Genomic DNA, 11,739 nt, shown 5'->3' with positions numbered 1-11,739 from the left:
GGGAACCTGCCAAGCTAGAAAATGGACATCAAGGGTATTTGCCCACCTGGGATAAGGACAGACACCCAGAAGCCCACACTCAGTGGCCGGGTGCTAGGCAGATGGATGGGTCCCTCTATTCTTTCTGGGTTGAGAAATTAATGGAACCAGAAGTCAGACAGTGAAAAAATGATCAACTCCATCCGTAGCTCCTCTGGATTGTCAATGCTAGCTCGGAACTATTGTGCCTAATCATCCTAAATTCTCTCCCCACTCTGGAATGTAAGACTCTGGGAGGGTAGGAAGGAAGAGAGAAGAAGAGAAGAGATGAGAGATGGGAGAAAGGAAGAATGATAGAGGGAAGGATGTGGTAACAATTTAAATTCCCTCAAGGGAATAATGAACGAATGAGGCTCAGGCTCTTGCCAATTTACCAATCAGATGCATGTTCCACCTCCTAGGGTGGAGCTAGTGAGGGGCAGGAGGAAAGATGATGGCTTATTAAGTTTCTAGTCTGTATTTTATGAGCCATTCTGGGTAGTAGATGAGGGAACTCTGGTTCTTCCCTTCCATTAGAGAAGCAGTTCTCAATTTGTGGGTCATGTGACCTCTTTGGGAAGGTCGAATGACCCTTTCACAGGGGTTGCATATCAGATATCCTACATATCATATATTTTCATTATGATTCATAACAATAGCAAAATTACAGTTAGGAAGTAGCAATGAAATAATTTTATGGTTAGGGGTCACCACAACATGAGGAACTATATTAAAGGGCCGCAGCATTAGGAAAGTTGAGAACCTTCATTAGGGAACGATCATAACACTGAAGATTTGAGTTTCTGTGTGTCAGATTCTTCACATGAATTATCATGTCTAACCCTTTAAGCTTTACAACCAACTCTTGGTTTTTTTTCCCCTCAGGTTTGAGACAGGATTTCACCCTGTAGCTCTGTCTGGCTTCCAAGTCAAATGGTGATCCCCCTGCCTCAGCCTCTCAGGCACTGGGATTAAAGGTGTAAGCCACCACAGCTGACTCTTGTTTTAGTTTTAGAATTTTTTTTTAAAAAGTGTGTACGTGCATGTGTCTGTGTGTGTCCAGTGTGCATGGAGGCTAGAAGAGAGCATCAGACCCCTGGAACCAGAATTACAGGTCTTTGCTGGGCACCAACCTCAGGTCCTCTGGAAGAGCAGCCAGCACTCTTAGCAGCTAAGCCATCTCTCCTGTTCACAGCCACCTTGTGACTAGAGAATAAAAGTAACCACAACCAAGGATACTGGAATCTGGATATCTTGTCAACCGCTTGAGGTCATACAGCCAGGAAACGCCATGCTGAGACTCAGGTCTACATGTGCCTGATATCAGACCGTGTGTATTTTTAAATGCCACGTTTCTCAAAAAGTGGTCCATGATCTTTCAGTTCAGAGTCACCTGGGAGTGTTTTAAAAATGCAATTCTCCACATAGCTGCCTCTCACAGTTGAACCTTGGCTTCAGAAGCCTGGGGTGGGGGTCATGGTGTCATATGAGCCCCTTACACAGGACTCCAGATGGGTCTGGACACATACCTGAGTTGGGAATGAGGGCACTGGAAGTCTAGATTTTCAATTCCATTTTTGCTAACTTGCCTTTGGCACAAGAGCACAGGCAATTGTTTGCAAGCAGGAGTCTTCTTTAATGATTTCTTCCCCTAATTTATTGAATCTGGCAGCGTGTGGGGAGCTGGGGAAGCAAGGCCTCTCTGCTCTCAGGTACCTGAGCTCCTGCAAAGTTTGGATGTCATCCCTGTCACAGCGTAAAGTCTTCAATATAGATGTTTTCCCCCTTTGTCTAGTGGTGACCCTTGTTACAACGGAGGTCAAGAGCAGCTTTGAGGATTGCCTTCAGACCTGCCTCTTTGCTTTTCAGGGCATGCTTGTTTATATGGATTGGCACAGCCACTTACATACATTTGTATATATCTGCATAGATTTGCATGCATTCAGGCTGTGCTTAGATGCCTCTTATTTGTTTGGCTCTGTTCTTGAACAGGCTGCAGTATGTGCATATGCATATATAGTGTATGCATACTGTGCCCCCACCCCCTTCCTCTGCTCTGAAACTTCAGTGACTCCGATTTCAAGTCATCTTTCCTTTCCCCCCAATTTTTTATGTTTGTGTGTATGGTGTACATACGTGCATGTGTGTGCACACTCAAGACTGGAGCCTTGGGGTTGATGGCAGGAATCATCCTCAGTCACTGTTTTACCTTGTTAATGGAGGCAAGGCCTCTCAACCAAATCTAGTAGTTTGGCTAGCCAGCTTGCCTTGGGGATACCCTGTCTCTTCCTTTTGTGGATGGAATTGCAGGCAGACTGCCACTCCTCCTGACATTTATGAGATTCCTGAGGGTCCAAACTCTGGTCCTCACATTCACTTAACAAGTGCTTAAACACTGAGCTATCTCCCAAGACCTGATTTCAAGTTAAAAAAAATCTCCTCACTGGTAGAATATTGTTTTGGGGAACCTGACCTGTCGCTGGCTGGGGCAGGTGGAGCTTCCTTTACTGGGCAGCTGGAGGCAGCATATGGTGGTGTTTAATGGATTGCGTTTGCTGTGAGACATGGGCTCAACTGCTGGTTTGTGTACTATTAGCCATTTAACACCGATTACACCACTTAGCTGTTCACAGCACTGTTTTTCTCAGCAAATGAGAATAAGAATAGTATCTCCTTAATGGTATTGATGTTTGTATTAAATGCGTGTCTTCTGAGCCCGACACTTGGCTGGGAAAACAGCAGCAATGAACAGCATCACTCTTTGGTGTTTGCAGAAATGGGGAATGACGATGGAGAAGCGAAAGAGAACTCACAATGCTTCCCACCTGAGGTCTTTCACTATTTTAGTTATTTTTGTGTTACATGAATGCATATACGTGTGTGAAGGTGTGAACACTTGTGTGTGCACACCTGGTCCAGAAGAAAGCATCAGTACCCTCCCTTATCACTCTCCATCCATTCTTTTGAGGGTTTTTCCCTGAACTGGAAGCTTACATTTTCTCAGTTAGGCTGGAAACCAGCAAGCCTCAGCGATTCTCCTTTCCCCATCTCCCTCTGAGATGAGGTTGCAGGTGTGCATGGATGGGATGCCTGGCTTGTTACATAAGTGCTCGGATCTGGACTCCAGTCCTCGTGAATAGGCAGCAAGCATTCTTAGCCACTGAACCATCTCTCCAGCCCCACGATGGCTTCCTTAATTCTAGAAGATGTGAGCACTCAGTAGGGAGAAAAGAAGGATTCCATATCAGTGTGATTTTATAAATAGGTGCACAAATTCTTCAGTCTTATGCTCTTTGGGATACAGAGATTAAACCCCTCTCCTTGAGCATCCACTGGACTTATTGTCTGTATTAGACGTTCTGTCAAAAGGCCTGACATAACAACTTAAAAGGAGGAAAAATAGATTTTTTTCCAACCAGCTGATATTGAGCCTAGGGTCCAGCAGAACGCCTTGGCAGGCAGCATGTGTCAGCAAGGAGCCCATGGCCGCAGCAGGGAGCCCGGGACAGAGGCTGCTCAGGGCAGACAGGAAACAGAGAAGAGGAAGTGGAACAAGGTGCAGCCCCACAGGTGTACACCCAGTGACTAACATCCTCCAGGTAAGCCAGGCCTCCTAGTGCTTTTAAGGACTCACAAAAAATTGTCACACAAACTGGGGACCAAGCATTCCACACTTGAGCCCTTCAGAGGGGCACTGTATAGACAAACCAAAGCACCACTTACATTCCAATGAATAGAATGTGGCAGGAAGGGATGGCATGGCTAAGACTAGGTCTCCAATCTTCCACTTCTGCCTTGGGTGCACATCCCTTTTGGTTCCCGATTCACTATCACATGGCGAGAAGCCCTCTAGAGAGATCCTCATGGTGATGTATTAAGGTCTCCTGCCAACAGCCATGTAATTGAACTTGGAAGTGGCTCTCCCAGTCCGTCAGGGGCAGCTGCAACCAATGGCTTGGCAGGGATTGCGCAAGAGAGCTTGAACTAGAACACTGAAGCCAAGCCTCTCCACATTCCAGACCTCCAGCAGCAGTAGAATAATGAATGTTTGCTGATTAAACGTTTGAAGCAATTTCTGTTAAGTTTGGGGGTAATTTGTTACACAGCACACTCCAACTGGAGTACTTGGGAAGTCGGTATTCTGACTGCAGACGCTCTGCTCAGGGATCAGAGGGGCTGTGCCTCTTGTGCTGAAGAGTGAGAGTAAATGTAGTGTTAGGACAGGTCTGTGCAGAGGAGCACCGAAGTTTGGTAATGTTTTGTGTGTGCTCTAACAAATCTTGCCTGAAGATCAGAGAAACAAAGCCAGCCACTAGTTAGCCATAGAGGCCAGGTAGTGGTGGCACACAACTTTAATCCCAGCACTTGGGAGGTTGAGACAGGAAGAGTGATATGGCTGGGCGGAGAAAGGAATATAAGGCGGGAGGAGACAGGAACTTTGGCCCCTTTCAGGCTGAAGATTTCATAGAGGTAAGAACTAGTGGCTGGCTGCTCTGCTTCTCTGATCTTTCAGCTTTCACCCTGATATCTGATTCCGGGTTTTTATTGAGACCAATTAGGATTCATGCTATACCGAGGCATACCCGAATGGCGAATCGTTGCTGGCAGTTGGCTGCCACTCACATGATTGATGCCTTATGCGCATGGCACACTCACCTACACGTCTCTGGAATCTGGATAGCTGCCACAATGTATGGGTAAATAAAGGATGCCTAAAGCAGAAGGTATTTATTTTCTTACTCTTTACCAGGTTCATGGCTGAGGTCCCAGTAATCAAAGACTGCTTAACAAGAGAAAAGCATGTGTATGTATTTAATATATGTTTTCTATGATGGAAACCTTTGATGAAAATAGGGGGCCCTATGTTAACTTTGGTCCGATGGAAATGGGCAATCATGTAGAAGCATGAAGGGCATGTGGTCTCATGGTTCATGTGGTTTAACTGTCTTATGGTAGTGAACTGTTTGTGGAGACCCCTGTGTCCAGATTCTTGTCTCTGTCTTTTCAACATTCCACTCCGTTGCTTTGTAGTGAGGAGGAGTGAAGCCCTCCTGGGGAAATTCAGGACAATTTCAGAACATTCTTGTATGTCCTGGGTTAGGGGAGAAGGTGCAAGTGACCCCCCCTCCTGTTTTCTCAAGTGCCGGGTTGAGGTGGGGTGTCCTAAACCTCATCATGTGACTCCAGCTTGCAACAGCCACTAAACCTCGGAACCTGGTCAGTGGCCACTCTCCATAGAGGCTGAAGCAGAGGGGATGGGGACAGTCCCCTGCCAGGGCTGGGAGGAAGCCACGATCTTCTCTCTCATTTATAAAGCAGGCTGTTATCTATTCATTTGTATGTGTATATGTCTGTTTGTCTGTCTCACTCCCCACCTGCCCTGTATTGAGTGGTGTGTGTATGTGTGTGTGTGTGTGTGTGTATGTGTGTGTGTGTACTCTTACACACTGAGCCACCTCAGCTCCTCATTCACCAATAATTTTGAGTGTTTATGGTAAGCAAATTGCTTTATGTTAAATACCACAGGCATAAGGATCTGAGCTAGATTCCCAGAATCCCAAAAAATAAAAATAAAGAAATAAAAATATGCCGGGTGTGATGGTATGTGCTGGTGCTGGAGATGGTGGAAGCAGAAGAATTCCTGGAGCTCACGGACTGGTTAGAATAGCTTAATTAGTGAGTTCCGGGCCAATGGGAGAACCTACCCAAAGGAGGTAGATGACATTTTTGAAGATGATTGCAGAGGTTGTTCTCTGGCCTCCACATGCATGTACACACACACACACACACACACACACACACACACACACACACACACACAAAGAAACTAATAGAAGAAAGACAGCATTTGCAGAGATATCAGCATGGTAAAGGCCAGGAAGCAAGAGAGCCCACAGATGAAACAGGCAACAGGATGCAGGACTGTTCACCGTTATCCCTGCAATGACTGGTTGGTTTTTCCTTGAAGTTAGAAGGTTCTAGCAAACAATGGCCCTCTCATGGTGGGGTTTCAGACGCTGTGACTCCTGCAGGAGGATGAGTCTTCTTTGGGGGCAAGTTGGGGTCAGGCTGGGCCTAGTCTGCGGTGGGAGACAGGAAGAGGCATGACATCCTGTCTGTCACTTGCCTCTGAGAGGCAGCTGTTTACTGGTCCCTAACCATCACCTCACATACTCAGTGGTCAGAGTGCCACCTGAACACACCCCTCAGATTGAATTCCAGAGCCAACAAGCCCTCAGCTCAGTAGCTGCTTCGGGCTGAGTCAATTCACTTGTAAAAAAATCATTAGCGAGGACGAGGAACTCAAGTGCTGGGTCAGAGAAGAGCTGGCAGAGTGGGAGCCCGGCTTTCTTCCACAAACAACACACGTGCAATGTCCTCAGAGGATGGGGAGAGGCTTCTGGAGAAGCTGCTTAGGACTTGATGATCTCTCTAAGAGCCTGGAGAAGGCAAGGCTGTGGCAGAGGACAGTCACCTGTGAGGTTGAGTGCTTGGACACTGAACGACCGACCCATCCATATCACCATGAAGGAACTGCTGTTCCTTAGGCTGTAGAGTGTTCAGCCAGAATGCACACAGCAGCTCTCAGTGTGGCCTGCGAGAGGGCCGGACTCAACTAGCCATCTGGGGATGGTAGAGACAAACAGTAGCCTTCTGTTTTTTTTTCCTCCAAAAGAGATAGTAAAATGGCCTTTTAAAAAATATACAAGTGTTTTCAAAGAAGAAAATATATTTATGCTCGAAAATCTTTCCCCTAACTATTTTACTAATCTTGCCAAATTTCCAAAAAACATGTATATTTTAATGTTTGAGTCAGTAACATTTCCATGTGGTTCAAAATTCAGAAAACATGAAAAATTCCAATGACAAGTATTTCTTCCAACCCCTTTTTCAGCTGCTGGGTTGCTGTCCTCTAGGGCAGCTCATGGTGACAGCTTTTCTTTACCTTGGGCAGTTTCTTAGTCCAGCTTCAAGACATGGAGGCTCTCCTTCTGTCAGCCTCCTCTCTGCAAACATTAGTCTAGGTGGAATCCATCATCTGCGCCACAACATGCTCCCTCCCTCTTCTTCTCCCTGCTCTTCTTCCTCTCTCTGGTTTCTCCCCCTTTGTTCTTTCTGGGCTCCAGGGACTCAGTTAGGTCTGGCCAGGGAGTAAGAAATAGTCCGGAGCCAAATATGAGGGGCCATGGCCTGGGAACACATTTGCAACCCTTCCAACTTGAGGACTGTTACATGTACATGTGGTTCAGAACGAAAGAAAGTCACCAATCAAGGAACTTTGCGAAGACATTGGTGGGGACATCAGATGGGCGGGTTGCAGCCAAGCAGGGATATCTCCGATATCAGATGACAGGTCTTGGTTGTTGGGTTGGGGGAAGATAGTGGTCTGTTACATTATAAAGTCTCACATGGTAGTCACAGGATGGTAGGTCAGACACACAGGTGGGGAAAGAATGGTTATTAAGGGGACTAAAGATAGCCCAAGATACTTGACTCCAGATCTGCAACATTCCAACTTCCCACAATCAGAAACGTCTGATCAGTCAATCAGCTCAACACAGCATGGCTTTGTTTTCTTCCTGGGAACTTAGTTCACATATATTGCTCAGCGGCAAAGGTCACCATTTATCTGGACAGGGCTTCCTTTTGTTTTATTACTAATTAATTAACAATCCCCATTCATTCTATTCTCTCCTGCTCCCCCAAGACAGCATTTCTCAGGTGTCTAGTTCATATGCTTTTGTTTCTATGTGCTTTTGTAGATGAGGAGGTATTTGCTTACTTATTTTTGTGTGTTTTGTGTACGTTTGAACATGTGTGAGAGCTTGTGTGTGGAGGCCAGAATTTGAGGTTGGGTATTTTCCTTAATCATTTTCCACTTTAGTTTTTGAGACAGGGAAACTCATTGTACCTGGAGCACGCTGGCTGGCTAGGCTGGCTGGTGAGTGAGCCCTAAATGTCCCCTCGTCCCTACCTCCCCATTGGGGGATCACAGGCACACACCACTGCACCTGGCTTTTTAACTTGGGTGCTGGGGATTTGAACTCATGTTCTCATGCTTGCTTGACAAGTACTTTACTGACTGAGCCTCATCTTCCACTTTTTAAAATGTGAGTCAGTGTTGAGCATGGACCTGTGCTCAGCCTTGGGGACTCATGGACACCAGCTCCGCTCTAATGGAGTCTCCGGGCCTGGGCTGTCTCTGAATTTCTTCTGGCCTCACGATGCCACACAATGTTCTTGAAATTCTTCCCACTCCTTGTCTCCTTTATGCCTCTGTCTTTCCATGTTTTCATGTGACCCCTGCATCTGATTTTCCTTCTCTTGATTCTTTCCTTCTTTGTGTGTGTGTGTGTGTGTGTGTGTGTGTGTGTGTGTGTAAGTGCATGTGCACATAGGCACATGCAGGTGTGAAGTCAGTATCAGGTGTCTTCTTTGTGTCCATTCTCTACCATAATCCAGAGGCATGGGCTCTTGCCAAACCCAGAGCTCATGGTTTCAGCTAGTCTGACTCATGGACTTGTTCCATGGATTCCATGTCCTTGTTTCTCACACACTGGGATTACAGGTGGGCCACTATGTCCACCCAGCCTTACAGGGGCCCCAAGGATCCAAACTCCAGACCTCAGGTTTGCATGGCAAACACTTTACCCACTGGGCCATCTCTCCAGCCCCCATTTCCCTTTCTTGATGCTTCATCTGGGTCAGCCATTTTGCATATAGTTTCCCTTTGTGCCTGTGGGGTTTAGTGAGGGGATGGTGGTCTCTGAATACCCCTTATGGACACCAAAATCTGAGAGTACTCAAGTCTCATAGAAATGGCATAGGTTTGCACATAACCTGCGTTCACCCTTCCCTGTAGTCTAACTCACCTCTACGTGGCTTACCATACCTCTACAATGTCAAGGTCATGCAAACAGCTGCTAACTGGTCTAGTTTGGGGAACAGTGACAAGACAGTGTCTGCATGCATTCATTACAGTTGTGTATCTTTGGAATAGTTTCAGTCTGTCTTGGTCAAATCCCTGAAGATAGAATCTATGGATCTAGAGGGATGACAGTTTACACTCACAGGATTTCTCTTCTGCTCCATCATGTAGTGGGTCTGGATTTGTTGGTTTACCCAGTGAGGATGCTATTTCCCAATCTCCCTCCAATAGACCCACATGCCAGTGTGCTAACTGTGCCAGATAGTTTTAACTCTCAACGTGACAACCCACGGTCCCCTGGGAGAAAGTTTCAACTGAGGAATTGTCTAGATCAGGTTGGCCTGTGTGTAGGGGATTGTCTTGATTGGTAATTGAGATGAGAAGATCCACCCTGAATGTGAGCAGCATCATTTCATGGGCTGGGCTCTGGCCTGTATAAGAATGAAGGAAGCCAGCTGAGCACAGCCAAACAATCAGGGATGCATTGATTCTTCTTGTGACTGTGGATGTGATGTGACTAGCTGCTTGAATTCCTGCCTTGACTTCCCTGAAGTGGCAGAATGGAACCAAACCGGGGCTTGTGAGCTAAATAATCCCTTTCCCCCTCCACGTTGCTTTTTGACAGAGTGCTTTGTCACAGCAACAGAAAATGAACCCGCACATCAGTAAAACAGCTTTTCCTCTAAAGAGATTTCAGGGATTCAGGATGGTGCTTTAGCTGAACTGTAGTCAGATTCCCAGACACCGGGTGTGGTTCACCCAGTGTGTCTTCCCAACAGGCTCTTGTCTTTCCTCTTCTGACTTCTCTTCCTTCATCCTCTCAACTGTCTCTCTTTCCTCACTCCTTCTCATATCAAAGCCTTCAAAAATCCTTTGGAGTCCCTAGAATTCAAAGTGTACATCCCTTTAATAAAAAACAAGCCTGGGATTAACTATAAAGACCAGGGTCGAGTGGGGACTGGGGTGTCTACTGTGGGGAGAGGCACTGGGAACCGAACGGGTCAGCTTCCCACCACAGATGATGAGAACCCAAGGAGATCAAGGCATAAGGAAGAAAGGGTTGTGTGGGTTAGTGGCCTCAGAGGTTTGGTCCATGATTCTTTTGCTGAATTGCTTTGGATCTGTGCTGAGGAAAGGTCTCTTGTTAGTGTGCAAGCGACTCACTTTGTGACGGTCAGGAAGCAAAGAGGAGGGAAGAGGAGGGGTCGGAGTATCACTGTCTCCTTCAAGGGCGTGCTCTCTGATCTAATTTCCTTCCTCTTTCTAGAGCTTCCACCACTGCTCAGCAGCATCACCGCCGAGGGACAATCAAGCCTCTAACAACATGGACCCTTGAGGGACACTTATCCAAACCATAAACCACAGCATGAGCATTCTGCCCCCAGCTGGAGATGGTAGCTGGGAAGATGTGACTGTGTGCTGAGAACTGAAGCCACTAACAAAACCAGGAGTGGACATACTTGGTGTGGTGTGTACATGTGTGTGCATATGCACACACGTGTATATGTGCATGCATGTGCACACATATGGAGGGCCAAGGTTGGCCTTGTGTATTGTTCCTCATGTGGCCTGGAGCTTGCAGAGAAGTCTAGCCTGACCAGTGACCCTCAGAGACCCTCTTGCATTTGCCTCCCCAGTGTTGAGATCACAAGTGCATGTCACCATGCCCAGCTTTTTTACACGAATCCTGAGGGCTGAACTCATGTCCTCACAAGGCAAACACTTTACTCACAAAGCCCTCTCCCTAGACCCATGGCTGTACCTTTAAGGATTTTTTTAAGATTATAATTTAATTACAACATTTCTCCTTTTCTTTTCCTCCTTCTAAACCCTCCCATGTATCCCCACTCTTCTTTAATTCATGGCCTCTTTTTTCATCAATTGTTATTGTATGCATATGTATGTGTATGTATACATATAATCATCTGTTACTGTATGCATAGATATATGTTAATGTACACATATAATCAACTGTTATTGCATGCATAAATGTATGTGTATGTACACATATATTCTTAACTATATCCTGCTCTAATTTTTATCATCACTTAACATTGGCCTATAGTGGGTAGCTGTTCCAGCTTTGACCTGGAAGTACTATCCTCATTGAGGCTTCTGGTAACTGTCATGCCCACAAGGCGGGACAAAACAGGAGCCCTTAAGACCTGAGATCCGGATGTGCCGGCTCTCTTGGCTCCTGAATCTTGGATGCTGGATCTAGACCAAGCAGAGTTCTCCAGAGAACACCGTTGGACTGCACTTTACCTCTCCTGGACCCTGTTAACCTATCCCTTTACTTGTAAGTTACCCCACAAAATAAACCTCTCTTTAGCTATGTAGAGTTGCCTTAATGCTCCCACCAAAATTGGCCAGAAATTTTTAATATTTTTTACAAAATATATCCTCCCCCCACACATGCCCCTCTAACTACATGTTGGATGCAGCAAGACAGTGTTTCAGCCTGGGTTCAGACAGCTAGGGTTACATCTCTGCACTGATTGCGAGCTGTGTGGCCTTTGGTGATTTACTCTGCCTCTCTGTGCCTGGGTTTTCCTACCTGTAAGTGTACAGTTCTGCAAAGTGCAGAGAACCAATAACAGTACAAATGACTCTTGTCCATAGACACACATAGAAATCACCTCTGGTAGAATGCAGTCAGTTATCAGGTTGTGGCTATTGACCAGTTTCACATCCTTTAAATTAACTTCAGAAACCATGACGGTGTGTGCATATACAGCTATATCTTCTCTTTGATTTCTTGGAGCCTGGTTTTCTCTTTATTAATGAGTTAA

This window comes from Peromyscus leucopus, chromosome 1, assembly GCF_004664715.2.
Source record: "Peromyscus leucopus breed LL Stock chromosome 1, UCI_PerLeu_2.1, whole genome shotgun sequence".
In the NCBI taxonomy this organism is placed as follows: domain Eukaryota; kingdom Metazoa; phylum Chordata; class Mammalia; order Rodentia; family Cricetidae; genus Peromyscus; species Peromyscus leucopus.
Note: the sequence above shows the minus strand (reverse complement) of the source record.